Genomic DNA, 14,440 nt, shown 5'->3' with positions numbered 1-14,440 from the left:
GCTTTCCTGACAATAGTAAACTGTCAATCCTATTAACCCTTAGGAGTTTAGTTTGAGCATGAAGTCACACATTTCACCGTTTGAGTTCGAAACTATTATTGTAAAAACAATAATTATTTATTAACACTAATATTTCTTGAGTAAGTAGTTTGGCCATGGTTTGACCAAAGTTTGACCAAAATTAACTAAAATTTAAGCATAACTTTTTTCCTTTCAGAATTTGTGGATTCTAAAAATTTATGAAACGCCCTACGGCGGTCGAAATCGGAACTGGTTTTTCGTGCTGAACACTTTGATATATTATACATTTTTTTCGACATCATATGCAAAAGTTATGGTCATTTTACTTTTTCATAACACTTTCTTGCAAAACATGTCGAAATTCATATTTTTAAATTTCCCTAACTAGTAGATGTAGTAACATAACTACATATCGAAGGATTTTAATTGTTGAAGTTTTTACCATTTTCTTTTGTTTTTTTTCAAAACTGAAAAGGCGATAAGGAGGGTAGAGTTTGAAAATTGCAGAACCCCTCTAGTCCGGGTTGGAGCCACCAACCGAGATACCCCTTTAGTCCCGCAGTCCCGCTTTGTGTCACAAATCGAGACTAAAGGGGCCCGTGGGCCCCCGGCCTGCCACCACCCCTTTAGTCCCGGTTTGTGACACAAATCGGGACTACAAATGAACCGGGACTAATGCATAGCCGTTTGAACCGGGACTAATAAGGTGAACATTAGGTCATTTTTCTACTAATGTCACAATCACAAAGACAATACAAAAGTACATGGCGCACAGGCCAGAGACAAGCGGCGCGCAGGCTGATTACCTAAGAAAGTATGTAGAGTATAGGCCACCACCTAGAACCAAACATTTCCGCTTCGGTATACCCTCGTAAATACATCAACAGACAAGATCTCTCCATACCCCTTTAGTCCCGGTTTGTGACACAAATCGGGACTACAAATGAACCGGGACTAATGCATAGCCGTTTGAACCGGGACTAAAGGTGAACATTAGGTCATTTTTCTAATAATGTCACAATCACAAAGACAATACAAAAGTACATGGCGCACAGGCCAGAGACAAGCGGCGCGCAGGCTGATTACCTAAGAAAGTATGTAGAGTATAGGCCACCACCTAGAACCAAACATTTCCACTTCGGTATACCCTCGTAAATACATCAACGGACAAGATCTATCCATACCTCTTCATAATAAAGGGCATGATGGTCTTTTTTAAAAACACTTCAAATAATTAGTGAGGAAAAAGGGAGAAGCCAGGATTTGAACCCGGCTCTGCAGGATGTAGGGTCGCACAAACCACTAGCCCACTGTAGAAGTTGCGCTAAAACAACAGGGCGCAACCTATTAAAGGAAAAGTGCCGGTTATTCCACTGACTTTTTTGGTTTTTTCTAATTTTGTTTTCTCAAAGTAATTTCAGGATTTCTCTGTATTTACTGTGCTTTTTTATTTTTCCTTTGTTTGTTTCTAGATTTTCATCGGTCTTTTTTCTTTACTTCTTCGGTATTGTTTGGTTCTTTCTCGTTTTTATCAGTTTCTATGTTTTTTCTTGTTTTTTACTGTCTAGTCATACACAATTTTGGTATGTATCAAATGCATTTTTCTAATACACATTTGATAATTTTTAAATATAAAATTAACATTTTTTAAGATATAGTCAACATTTTTTTGTACACATTTAATATTTTTAAATGCTTCATTAACATTTTTCTAAATACAAGATTAAATGTTTTGAATATATCATCATTCATCACCATTATTTTCATACACATTTCACATATTTCAAATGCTTGATTAACATTTTTGGACTACAATTTTAACATTTTTGCAATATGTGTTCAACATTATTTCTGCACACATTTAATATTTTTCAAATGCTGGATTAACATTGTTGAAATACTTGTTTTGGATTTTCTTCAAATGCTTGGATTAATATTTTTAAATACAAGTTTATTAATTTTTAATACATGGTTAACATATTTTTTCTATACACGTTTAACATTTTTCAAATGTTTCATTAACATGTTTTAAGTACTTGTTTAACTTTTTTTCCAAATGCTTGGATTAAATTTTATAAAAACATCTCCAACTTTTTTCAGACACATTATATATTTATTGTATACATGAGAAACATTTTTTTTACACATTTAACATTTTTCAAATGCTTGGTTAACAATTTTAGTGTTGGATGGGAAATGTTCTTCCAATATACTTATTTAGAATATTTGATGCATAAATGAAAGTAAAAAAAAATGAAAACAGCAACGTGAAAAAATGAGGTTCTGCCCTCCCGCTAGTTTGGGCCTCGCTTGAAAAAAACACTTAAAATAATTATAGAAGAAAAAGGCAGATGCCTACGTAGCTTCCGGCTTAATGCGAGGCTTCCCTATGTTTCACTATAAGAGAAAAAAGGGGCACCCCTGATTCTTGGCCTGTGTACGTATAGCTCCTTTGAAAATAAGTTCACAAATTTGAAAATTGTTCGGGGGTTAAATTTTGAAATTTTATGAATTTGGAAAATGTTTGCGACTTTGAAAATTGTTGCGACTTCAAATTTCAAAAAGGTCATGAATTTGGAAAAAGTTTATGGATTTGAAAACGGTCAGAAGTTTTAAAAAGGTTGCGAATTTAAAAGTTGTCCACAAGTTATTTTTTTTAAAAGTAATGATCTTGAAAAAAGTTAACAATAATGTCGCAAATATCAAAATAATATGTTTCACAAATTTTAAAAATGTTCACCAGTACAAAAGAAAGTTCTTGAAAAATAAAAAGGAAAAAATAAACCAAAAAAGAAAAAGGAAAGAGAAAAAACTGAGCGAAAACTATGCGGCTACTGCAAAGCTCGGACTCGCCAGCGGGATGACTACAGAGCCACAGGGGATGCTTACTGGTAAAACTGACCAAAGGGACCATCTGGAGCTGTGATGATCACACACGGGAGCCAGAGCTCCGGCCAACGGAACATGCAGATGACTAGGATGTTGCACAGTGGAGAGAAATCGAGTTAGGGATTTTTTTTTTGAGAAAAAAAATTAGGGATGTAAACCGGGTCCTGTTTAACCCTGTTTAAGCCCACTTATGATTTAACAGTCCAATACAATTTTTTTCTCCAGGAAAAATGAACTATTGAACTAGCTAAAAATAACTAAACCAAATTTACAGTCGCCGTTTATTTGCTATTTACATGCCTAAATCGAGCAGGAGGCTAAAGGATTATCTCACCTGTGGATTGGCTGCAGTGGTTGACCGGAGGCCGCCAAGGAGTTCTTTAGGGTCAGTGTTTTGGAAGTGGCAGCTAGGCTGTTCAAGTCCGCTTCCATCTATAAGGTTAGTCATAGTGGGGAGTAACTTAAAATAGTGTCATACATATGACGCTAGTTTATGTTACTATCTTCATAGTGTGAACTGTTATAGAAATAGTGCCATATATGCTTGCATTTATTAGTTTGTAGACTCAACTTTTTTTGAGAACCACTATATGATGGTAACATAAGATGTTACTTTAAGGCTGGTCATAGTGGAAGTAACATAGACGCCACATAAGAAAAAATGGTGAGGTGGCAAGTAGTTAATGACGAGAGAGGCAAATAAAGTAACATAATATGTTACCATCACATAGCGCTTCTCAATGCAAGATAAATCTACAAAGTAATAAATAAACACATCTGTGTTACCATGCATATGACACTACACACTATGAAGGTAGTAGTAATATAAACTCGTAACATATGCATTTTACTAGTCTAAGTTACTCTACACTATGATCAGCCTAATAAAACACCTCTCTTATTAATTAGCTGTCATATAAGTAAACTTATCTTGAAATGTGTTATGTTACTAGCTAAGTTACTGTCACTACGACTAGCCTAAACGAATGGAATATAAATCAAGCCAAATGTCCAGTATGGTTATTCTATCCAGTCTGGAAGTTAGATCCTCCCTGATGTTCTAAAAGTAATAATCATTGGAGGTGTTTGGAGCCTATCCTCGCTTGCTACGTCTCTCATGGTCAAATCTGACCATCACTTGTCATGATTCACTCCCATGATGGTAGGACATGTACACTTCGCTCGATTTTTTGTCCAAAAAAACCACCTGTCCAATAAAATTGCCAGAAAAGACCCTCTCTGATTAAAATTGACAAAAAAGACCCCTGAGCCATGGCGGCAGGCGCGCCAACCGACACGTGGCACCTGCCGCCACGGTGCGAGGCGGCAGCCCCTGCCGTCACCGGGCCAGGCGGCAGGCTGCCCATAACTGAAATCAGCAATCGCGACGGAACGGAGCTGCCGTGGTGGGCCCTGCCGCCTTAGTGGCTGGCGGCAATACTGTAGCTGCTGGGCCCCGCCGCCTCACGGGCTGGCGGCTACACTCAATTTTCAGTCTCGCTGTACGTTTTAAGTTTAAAATATACTGTATTATAATCAGTACGTTTAAGCTAGCTAGCAACTGGCACGGCAGAACATGCGTGCATGCATGTAACAGCTGGTCTTGCACTGCATCTCACATGCATGAGATTGCACGAGGAGGAAGGCAGCAGTTTGTTTATGGGTGGAAACTACTCCCTCCGTTCCTAAATATTTGTCTTTCTAAACATTTCAAATGACTACTACATACGGATGTATATAGACATATTTTAGAGTGTAGATTCACTCATTTTGCTCTGTATGTAGTCACTTGTTGAAATGACTAGAAAGACAAGTATTTAGGAACGGAGGGAGTAGAAAGTAGTAAAACCAAGGCAAAAAGGTGATATTGCACTGCATCTCACAGTGTTGCCGCCTGCTCTTGAGGCGTCAGGGCCCATCACGTCAGCCCCGTTCCGTTGCTACATCTGATTCCGGTTATGAGCAGCCTGCCGCCTCGCACCGTGGCGGCAGGAGCGACGTGTCGCCTGGTGCGCCTGCCGCCACGGTCAGGGGGTCTTTTTTGTCAAAAAATTTCAAAGAGGGTCTTTTCTGTTAATTATGTTGGGCAGGTGGTCTCTTTCAACAAAAAATCCACTTCGCTCTAGCATATTTAGAGCAAAGAAGATTAGCTACGTTGCGCAGATATTTCAGAAAGTGTGCGTATCTAGCCGGATACTGTTCGGATACTCGGATACTGCCCTGATATTGCCCGATACGTATTTTATAAGTATCCCTCGATATTTTGATTTTTTAAAAAATAATGTTTGATACTCCTAGGATACTTCTGCGATACGTTTTGGATACCTGAAACCTCTCTTTCGACGTGAAATCCCCTCAATAATAAAGGCACATCTTTTGAAGATTTCCAACATGGGCGTGAGTTCATATGAAAATATGTCTGTCAATGTTTTTGTTCAATTGAAAGGTGAACAAAAGAGCGTGGATGTATTGATTGGAACGGCAAACCTAGGCAAATCTCATTGCCAATTAATGGAAGTGGACTAAATGCAAGAAAAGAAAGGGGTAATCGTATTGAGGCATGCTTTCACCTAGAAGCTCCTTAAAATTTTCTTCATTTTTGTAATAATTAATATAGGTAACATCTATATATAAACGTATCCCTGTATCCATGTTTTTAGAAAACTGACGTATTAAGCGTATCTCTGTATCGCGTATTCGATATGTATCCAAGTATCCGTGCAACATAGAAGATAAGTTGCTCTCTTTAAAAAAAGATTTATTGCAAGGTAATTGTCTAAGAAAAAGTAAATACATCAAAAGCGAACGATTCGTATGTAAAAGAATGAGTGATATACCAGGTAGCTTCCATGAAGACGATGATGGTTACAAACCAGAAGTCCTTCTGCTTGATCAGAGTGGAGAAACCACCGAGTAGCACCACGGTGGCCCAGGCAAAAGCCAGCGCACCACAGCCACTCATCAGCTTGTAGAAGAAGGCCATCCGGACGGCCATGGTATTGATCTTCTCTTCCGGCAGCTTAAGCTCATGTTTCGGAGGGTGGTGCTGGCTGTTTTCGTGACTGAGTTCTGCTTGGCTCGGCTGCTCCATTGCTGTGGCCTCTCTCTCTCTCTCTCTCTCTCTCTCTCTCTCTCTCTCTCTCTCTATTGACTGAGGGGCACCGTCATTTTATAGTGTCCATGCGTAGGTTCTTTCATCTTGCAAACGCGGGATTCCTCCACTTGATTTCCACCGTAGGATGCAATTCTCCGCGGTGTGTGCGGATTGGTCAACGAAACTTTTTTTTCACCGATACCAAGTTAGACTGAGCTGGAGGTTCGTTTTCTAAGCGGCAGCGCCTTGGCAGCTATAGCTAGTTTAGTGGCATAAAAAAAAACAGAATGGCGTTTTGGCACATGGGAGTGTGCGCTCCTGATTTTTAATATGTGTTTTAAACATATTTTGAAATGTCAAAAAATTCCAAACAAAAATTTGATACGTACATCTTAATATTGTACATGCTCACAACGTCGTTTTGTGAAAAACCGACAACTTATGTGTCGTATGTGAAAAAGACAAATTCCGATCTTAGAAAAAATGCTTTCACAAGACATCCTTTTGTCCCTTTTATACAAGCCACAAAAAATGTTGGTTTCTTCCAAACTTGACGTGCACACAAATAATGTCGAGATGTATGCGCCAAATTATTTTAGAAATGTTTTCACACTTTAAAATATTTTTTCGCGTGCAGGAGCGCGCGCTCCCGGGAGCACCAATGGATTTCCACATTACGAATTCCTTTTCTTTGCTATACGCTTATTGTGAGAACGCAATGAGCTGTCCTTCTCGAGCGGGGCTGTGTTTGAGTGTTGCGTTGGATGATAATGGTGGGCCCCAAATTTACATCTTTGAATAAGAATGGTGGCCCGCAACCCATCGCTATAGGAAAGCCTCATAGGTCACGTAGGATCGGATGTCAGAAAAAGTGATGCCTCATAGGCCACGTAGGATCAGATGTCAGAAAAAGTAGGTTCGAGTAGAGCAGTGGGATCCTCTGCAGGAGACGGGTGCTTGGGAAGAAAAAATATGTGGTCCGATGCATAAAGCTAAAAATGTTGAAGTGAAAAGTAGGGACACATGTGTGATGTGAATCTTTATTTTCTATTCTTTGATGAGGTCCACTGATGATAGCTTGTATTGAGAAGAAAAAATCAATATAAATGGCTCAAGTTACATTTTATCATGGAGCATCTATATCCACATACTACCATTGTACATGCCCTAAACCATCCTTGGTTACGTCAGAAGGGCACACGTGGGTGCATGTGCAAGCTCATAGCCTCATACGTACTACATACTACTCTGTACTAAAAACAAGTTTGAAATGAATGGAGCTTCGTTCGTACTTGGTCAAGTCAAGAAAAATATTAGGAGTCTACCTTGGAGCAACCACTACCGCCAGTTTTCATTGGATCCGTATGAATAAATACAAAATGACTTGACCATTAGCCGTACTATCAATTGGAATAGTAGTTTTTAGAAGGTCGATATTCAAATCTTTTAGAGGAAGGCCCTGGGCGACTCGGGGGCCTCCAACCCTAGGCACCGCCGCCGCCCTCTCCTTCTCCCCTCCTCGCGCCGCCGCCGGGTGAAACCCGCGTGGCAGACGGCGGCGGCGGCAGGACTCCCTCTCCCGACTCCCCTTTTTCCGTGGGCGGCGGATCTAGGCGGCAGGCGGCGGTGTCCTGCGGCGGCAGGCCTCGGCGAGCGGTGGCGGGGCACGCGGCGGCGAGCCTCGGCAGGCGGTGGCGGCTGCGCACGGGGCTGATTCCGGGGCGGCGGCGCGGGCTTGGATCCATCGCGGATCTGACCTGTGGGCGCGGCCTCGGCCTCCCCTGCTCGGCCGTCGGGTCTCGGTGGGGGCTTCTCCGTGCTGAGATCTGGCAAGCGGGATCATCCAGATCCCGGCAAGGACGGCGGCGACCCGTGCACGAGAGATGGAGGTCTTCGATCAGATCTGGGTGAAAACCTGCTATTGGCTTTTGCCAAGGCTGGCGATGGCGACGCTGTCTGCGTCGTTCCCTTCCTGAAGGCATCGCCGTGGAGATGTTCAAGGCCACTCTCTGCTACCTCCGGGGGAAACCCTAGATCAGTAGGTCGGATGACGACGGCTCTCTGGTGTCGTTTCCCCCTTGAAGGTGTCATTCTTGGAGGTGCACACGGACTCGAGGGACTAGAGGACGGCGACTTTGGTGGAGCGGTGCTTCATCTTACACATTGATAGTGGCGGATCTCGGCGGCATGGTGCTGTGGAGACTCGGCGTCTGATGCGCGGAGATGGACTCGTGCAGGAGGAGGAAGCTGTCTGGCGTCATGGGGGCGTCGATGGCAGAGTGGCCAGACAAGGTAGAAGCCTCAATATGAGCTGAAGGCGGACCTGTGAAAGATGGCGGCGACGACACACGAGTGCGTCTGACCGGATTGTGCCCCAGACCCGGTATGTGGCTCGGCTAGGGTTTCCGGCTTTTGATGTTAGGCTTAGGTGAGTGGTTTGGGGTAGTGGCCCAGCTAGCACCCCTTCATCATATGGATAGGAGTAATGGCATATGTTGCCAAGATGATGGATTCAGGTATATTGTTTGTAATACTTTGTAAGATCCTCGAGAATAATCAATAAAGTGGCCGTATGCATCTCCCAGATGCAGAGGCCGGGGGTCATCCTCCTTTTCTAAAAAAAATCTTTTAGAGGAAAAGGGCTCACACCATGGTTCCATGGCAATAACGAAACTACGAAACATTTGTTTTAGAGCTACAAGGCGCGCAGGGGGAATAAAACAGCAGAAAAGCTGCTCCAGCATGGAAACTCTAGACAGTCTACACTCCTGAAGGAGCAATAGAGCAAGAGAACGAAAGAAAAGTATCTATTACATCACACATCAACGCAAGCTAAATTGGACATCAGAAAATTAAGCACCAGGCGCAACTTTTTAAACCCAGATCTTCAGAGCGAGATTCCAGTCCTGAAGCAAGGTCTTGTCCCTCCAAAGCATTGGTTCAGGCCTAGCCAGGGTCCGGCCACAGAAGAAGGGGCAGTGCTCGTGCCATTTGTTCCAGTTTTTGCACCAGGAGACGACATCTCCTCTTGGCAGGATCCGCACACCTGATCTCCCACAAGGCCAAAAAGGAAGCCGTCCTTTGCCACAAAATCTGCATTCCAAGCCAAGGCACAACAATCGTTTCGATATCTCCGAATAGTCCATAATGCAGCTGCATGAAGCATAATATCCGCAGTTTTATTGCAATTTCTAGCCCACCAATCAAGAAGCCCATGCGAGTTAAGCTCAATGTCGTCCCCTAGGGAGCCAAAAAAACTCTCTCCAAAGTTCTCTCGAAACCACACAATCGAAAAAAATAGATGATTAAGATATTCTAGTTCATTACAATAAAGACAGGTAGCATCTGCTACATGTTGTCTTTTCAGAAGATTGTCCCTGGTTAGTAGCTTGTTCTTAACTAGCAACCAAAGGAAAATCTGAATTCTTTGAGGGACATTAGCTTTCCAAATCATCATAATATTATCTGGAATCACTCTAAAATTCACAAAATTATAAAAGGATTTAGCTGTGTAAACCCCCTTGGGCTCCAAGTCCCAAATAATAGTGTCATCACTATCATTCAAAACCAGATCCTTAACTACATTAAAAAGCTCATTCCAAGCAGCAAGCATGTCAGGTGAAAAGCACCTCCTAAAGTTGATTTTTAGGGTCGTGCCATCCCTGATCTCACTAATGGAGACATTAGTGGAATTAGCAATATTGTACATCTCCCAATAACTGGTAGCAAGTGTAGTATTGCCAGTCCAACGATCTTCCCAAAATCTAACACTCTTGCCATATTGCCCACCTTCCAGGAAAAGCCAACCTTGGCTGCTTTAATAGCCCAAAGTATTCCTTTCCAAAGAGGGAAGGCTCCAGTATTAGGACAAGCAAAAATGTTAGGACTACGAGTTCTGTGTTTGGCATCAATAACTTGTTTCCAAATTTTACCATCATCATTAAAGTATCCTTAGCCCAGGAGGCTAGCAGGCTAAGATTCATGTCAGCAATGTCAGGGATGCCCAAACCACCATATTGTTTCTTGAGGGAAACATTCCCCAAAGAAGCTAGATGGTATTTACGATGCCCTTCATAGTCATCCCAAAAACAGTGAGCAAGTTGGGAGTTAATCATTCTAGTGGCCCACTTAGGGAATTTAACAATTCCCATAAGATAACAAGGAATCCTAGATAGGCAAGATTGGACTAGGGTAAGCCTCTTACCAGAGGAAAGTAATCTACCCCTCCAACCAGCCCCTTTCTTAATGATTTTATCTACAGTAGGCTGTAGATCCTCTTTTCTAAGTTTGCTATAGTGGAGAGGAGCCCCTAAATATTTAATGGGGAAATCTCCAACCTTACAGCCAAGGACCTGAGCAAATATACTAGCTTCCTCTAGGTCAATGTTAATAGGGACCAAATCACATTTATGAAAATTAATCCTCATACGAGATAATTGTTCAAAACAAGAAACTAACCACTTAAGGTTTTTAGCATAAGATAAATTTTTACTCAAAAAGAGAAAGGTGTCATCAGCATATTGCATACTGATGATACCTGCAGGATTTGAGATGGGAAAAAGGCCTTCCAACTTGTTATTTGTGGATGCCTTAACTAAAATTCTAGTAAAAACATCAGCAACTAGATTGAAAAGGAAAGGGGAGAACGGGTCTCCTTGCCTGGCACCTTTGCCAGGGACAAAGAACTTACTATTTTTGTCATTAACTTTGACACCAACAGAGCCCTTAAAGATGAGAGATTCTACTTTACTCATCCACTTATTACTAAAGCCTCTCCTCCTCATCATGTCTATTAAGAATTCTCTATTGATCATGTCATAAGCTTTTTCATAATCTAGTTTAAACACAAAACCAGATTGTTTGCTAGAGTGTACAGAATGAATAATTTCATGAGCTGTAATAATACTCTCAGCAATAAATCTTCCCTTAATGAAAGCTGTCTGGTTTAGTGCTATCAGATCATTACAAATAGGGCCAAATTTAGTAGTGGCACACTTTGCAAAGATCTTGAAACTACAATTAATCATGGCAAGAGGTCTAAATTTCTCCATTCTTATAGCCTCATTCTCCTTAGGGATTAGGGTTAGCAGGGAGAAGTTAAGCCTATACAGGTCTAATTCTCCTTTCTCCCAATCTCTGAATAAAGCAAACATGTCACCTTTAATAAGGTCCCAGAATTGCTGAGAAAACAAAAAAGGAAAGCCATCAGGGCCAGGCGCTCCTTCGGCATAAGAGATGAATACAACATCCTTTATTTCCTTCTCAGTAAAAGCAGCATCTAAAATGTTGTTATGAGCTTCAGAGACTAATTCGCCTTCACTCCAAAAGTCATCTTTCATAGTGATATCAATTTTATCTACGAAGCCAAACAACTTTTTATAATAATTAACAACAATATTCATGATATCTTCAGGGTCAGTAACAGTACCTTCATCATTTTCCAGCATAAGAATCTGCTTCTTCCTCCTTTTTTGGCTTGCCACAGCTTTGAAATATCCAGTATTATGGTCACCTTCTAGAATCCCCCCCTCCATAGACCTCTGCCTAGCTTTGATCTCTTCTTTCTTCCATATATCGTTCATCTCAACTGTAATAGTTTTCATTCTCTGCTTAGTATTAGGTGAGGGAGGGTGAGACTCGGAAAAAATGTCTAGGCAGTTGTATTCAGCTATGAAGGCCTGCTTGTGCCTGTTTTGTTTAGCCTCATAATTAGCACACAAACCTTTAATAGCTTTCCTAGTATTTCTAATATTGAACTGCCAAATATCAATAGCTTTAGTTAAGCAACATTTAGTATTCCAGGCTTTATAGACTATCTCCCTAAAGCCTTCTACTTCAAGAAACCATTTCTCAAATCGAAAAACCTTCTCTTTAGGAATGGAGAAAGCACAAGTATTCAACACCAAAGGGGTGTGATCACTCCCTACCCTAGGTAGGGCTCTAAAATGAACATTAGGAAAAGCGGCAGCCCAGTTAGTGGACATAAATACCCTATCTATAGTGGCCATCACCAAGGAATCTTGGTTATTGCCCCAGGTGTATTTTCTGCCATTAATTTTCAGCTCTAGCAGACCAAATTCATTGATCCAGCCATTAAACAGATCTTCCCAGTGCTGGTTAATCAGACCAGTGATTTTTTCACTCGCCTCTCTAATTAAATTGAAATCACCACCTACCAGAGTTGGAGCAGTCCAGCCAGTAAGCAAGTTGTGCAACTCATTAATAAAGTCCAGTTTATATTAATCATAAGCAGGACCATAAATGGAGATCAGTCTCCAAGAAGATCCATCTTGTTTGTTATTAAGAAAACAAGAGACACTGTAAGTGTGTATGTCACAGCAAACAATATAAAAAGATCTGCCCTAAACCCTACCAGAATGCCTCCACCATGTTATTAGCCGGGAGCCATTTCCAGGTGAAGCAGGATCTAACATCAAAGACTTCCAACTGAAGAGGGGTGAATTCTTCTTTCTTAGATTCTGAAATACTAATAAAATCAGGTTTATGAGCTATAATAAGCTCCTTCAACTTGTTGCATTTGCTGGGCCCATTCAGGCCTCTAATGTTCCAAAATAGACTAATCATTTAACAATAAAATCAAGTTTTCATCTACTCCTACCAGAATTAGAAAATTTGACCTCAATCTAGGGGGAATCTAGCTCTGGGTCCAAATTCATATGTGGGTCATCACCAGATTCAACCCGAGCCCCTGGACTTGTGGTTAAAACATTAAATTCTTCACCAGAAATATCTATATTGGCTAGAAGAAAAACTTCAGGGCTATTTTGATTAAATTTATCAAGTCTCTAAAGTTCAATGTTCTTAATCACAACAATATTCTTATTAATATTGCACCCACTAGAACTCAAGTTAATACCTGAGCAATCAACAGTGGAGATAAGATCATCATCATCCAGACAAGCAAAAGAATTTTGGGTGCCTTTTTTACCTTTTTTTGGCAGCTCCAGATTTTTCATTTGTTTCAACTCTTGAGCTTTCTACAGAGTAGGTCTCCCATCCTTCTTATTTCTAGTGCTGTCCCTAGTAGCAACCACAGGGCCCCACCTTTTGTTTTTGTCAGCCATGCTTTGAGGAAGGGTGTGAGATTGGGTAATAATAACAGCCTCAAATTTCTCCAGAAGGGGACCTCCCATGTTTTCTATTGACTTCTTTTTGACAACGTCCAAATAGTTTTTGGTCATTGGGGCCCCTTGAATATTGCTCTTAGGGACAGGGGTGCAGCATTTTTGCACAAACTTTGTACCTTTGGAACCAGTACCAGCAGCAGCATCCTTGTTGTTGGTGGTGTTACTAGTCCCAATGTTCATATCCTCTCCCAATAGGTCATCATTGCCGGAATCAAAATCTTCTTCTTCTTGTTTCTTTTTGTTAGCATCATCATCAGAACCATCAGGTCCAGATGGCTTGTCTGAGGTGGTCCCAATATCAGCATCTCTCTCGACAGTAAATTTCAACAAATATAGTTCATGATTGATCTCTACAATTCTGTCTCTGGGTATCTTGCTAGTGTCTCTAACAGCCACCAAGACCCTGACTTTCCCATAAAAACTTTTGAATATGGTGTGCTAGTCAACATTGACAAGCACACAAAGGGTTGTGCCTACTTGAGCAATAGTTGACCAAGAGAGCCATTTTGGTGGAAGCCCCTCAATGACAATCCAAGTTTCTGCCAGGCTGTCATAGACAGGGTGTTCTCCATTCCAATCAGCAAATGAGATTGTCACTCCTTCCTTCTTTAGATTAATAGAGGGGTATTCCACCAAGTCCTTGATATTTTTGTTAGGAGGGAATCTGACAATGTACTTGTTTTTGTCATAAGGTCTGATCTGCCAAGGCCAGTTAGTCTTCCACATATCAGAGAAGTGATGTCCTAGCTCCTTACCATAGATATCAACCTTTTCCACAAGAACTAGACCCACATTGCCAAAATTAAGCCACTCACAGTCTTCTGTACCACTAGTTTCAATATGAAAAAACCCAAGTCCAGTGTTTGCACTTCCCCAATACATAGCTGCATGATAAGCTTTGTACCAGGTGGGGCAAGCATCCATATGGTATCCAGGGGTCTTGCACATGAAACAAACCTTAGGAATGGAGCACATGCCCACAAAATGACCAGGTAGGCCACAGTTATAGCAGATAGCTCCAATGTATTTTGGGTCCACAGTGAAAGGAGGATCATCTCCATGCATAAAGGCACTCTGAGCTTGAGCAACAGCACTCTGATTTTTATTTTTCTTCTTCTTGCTCTTGTTGTGACCAGCCTGAGTTTAATCACTCCCCCCGCTGATGAACTTCCACCACTGTATTGAACTGTCTGTGCTGGCTGCATAGTCTGGCTTGCTGAATTGAATTGCTGTTGGAACCTTGGGCAGCTGGCATGTACTGATACTGGAAATTGGGGTGCTGGGGCCA

At 41.4% G+C, this 14,440-nt stretch overlaps 1 pseudogene; it reads right to left on the bottom strand.

Annotated features, from left to right (window-relative positions):
- Window positions 1-11,107: 11,107 nt before the first annotated feature.
- On the bottom strand, window positions 11,108-14,217 carry LOC147992081 (uncharacterized; annotated as a pseudogene).
- Window positions 14,218-14,440: the final 223 nt, after the last annotated feature.

The sequence above is a fragment of the Triticum urartu genome, chromosome 1A (assembly GCF_056163025.1).
Source record: "Triticum urartu cultivar PI428250 chromosome 1A, HENAU_Tu73, whole genome shotgun sequence".
Taxonomy (NCBI): domain Eukaryota; kingdom Viridiplantae; phylum Streptophyta; class Magnoliopsida; order Poales; family Poaceae; genus Triticum; species Triticum urartu.
Note: the sequence above shows the minus strand (reverse complement) of the source record. Positions and strands in the feature narration are given on the sequence as shown.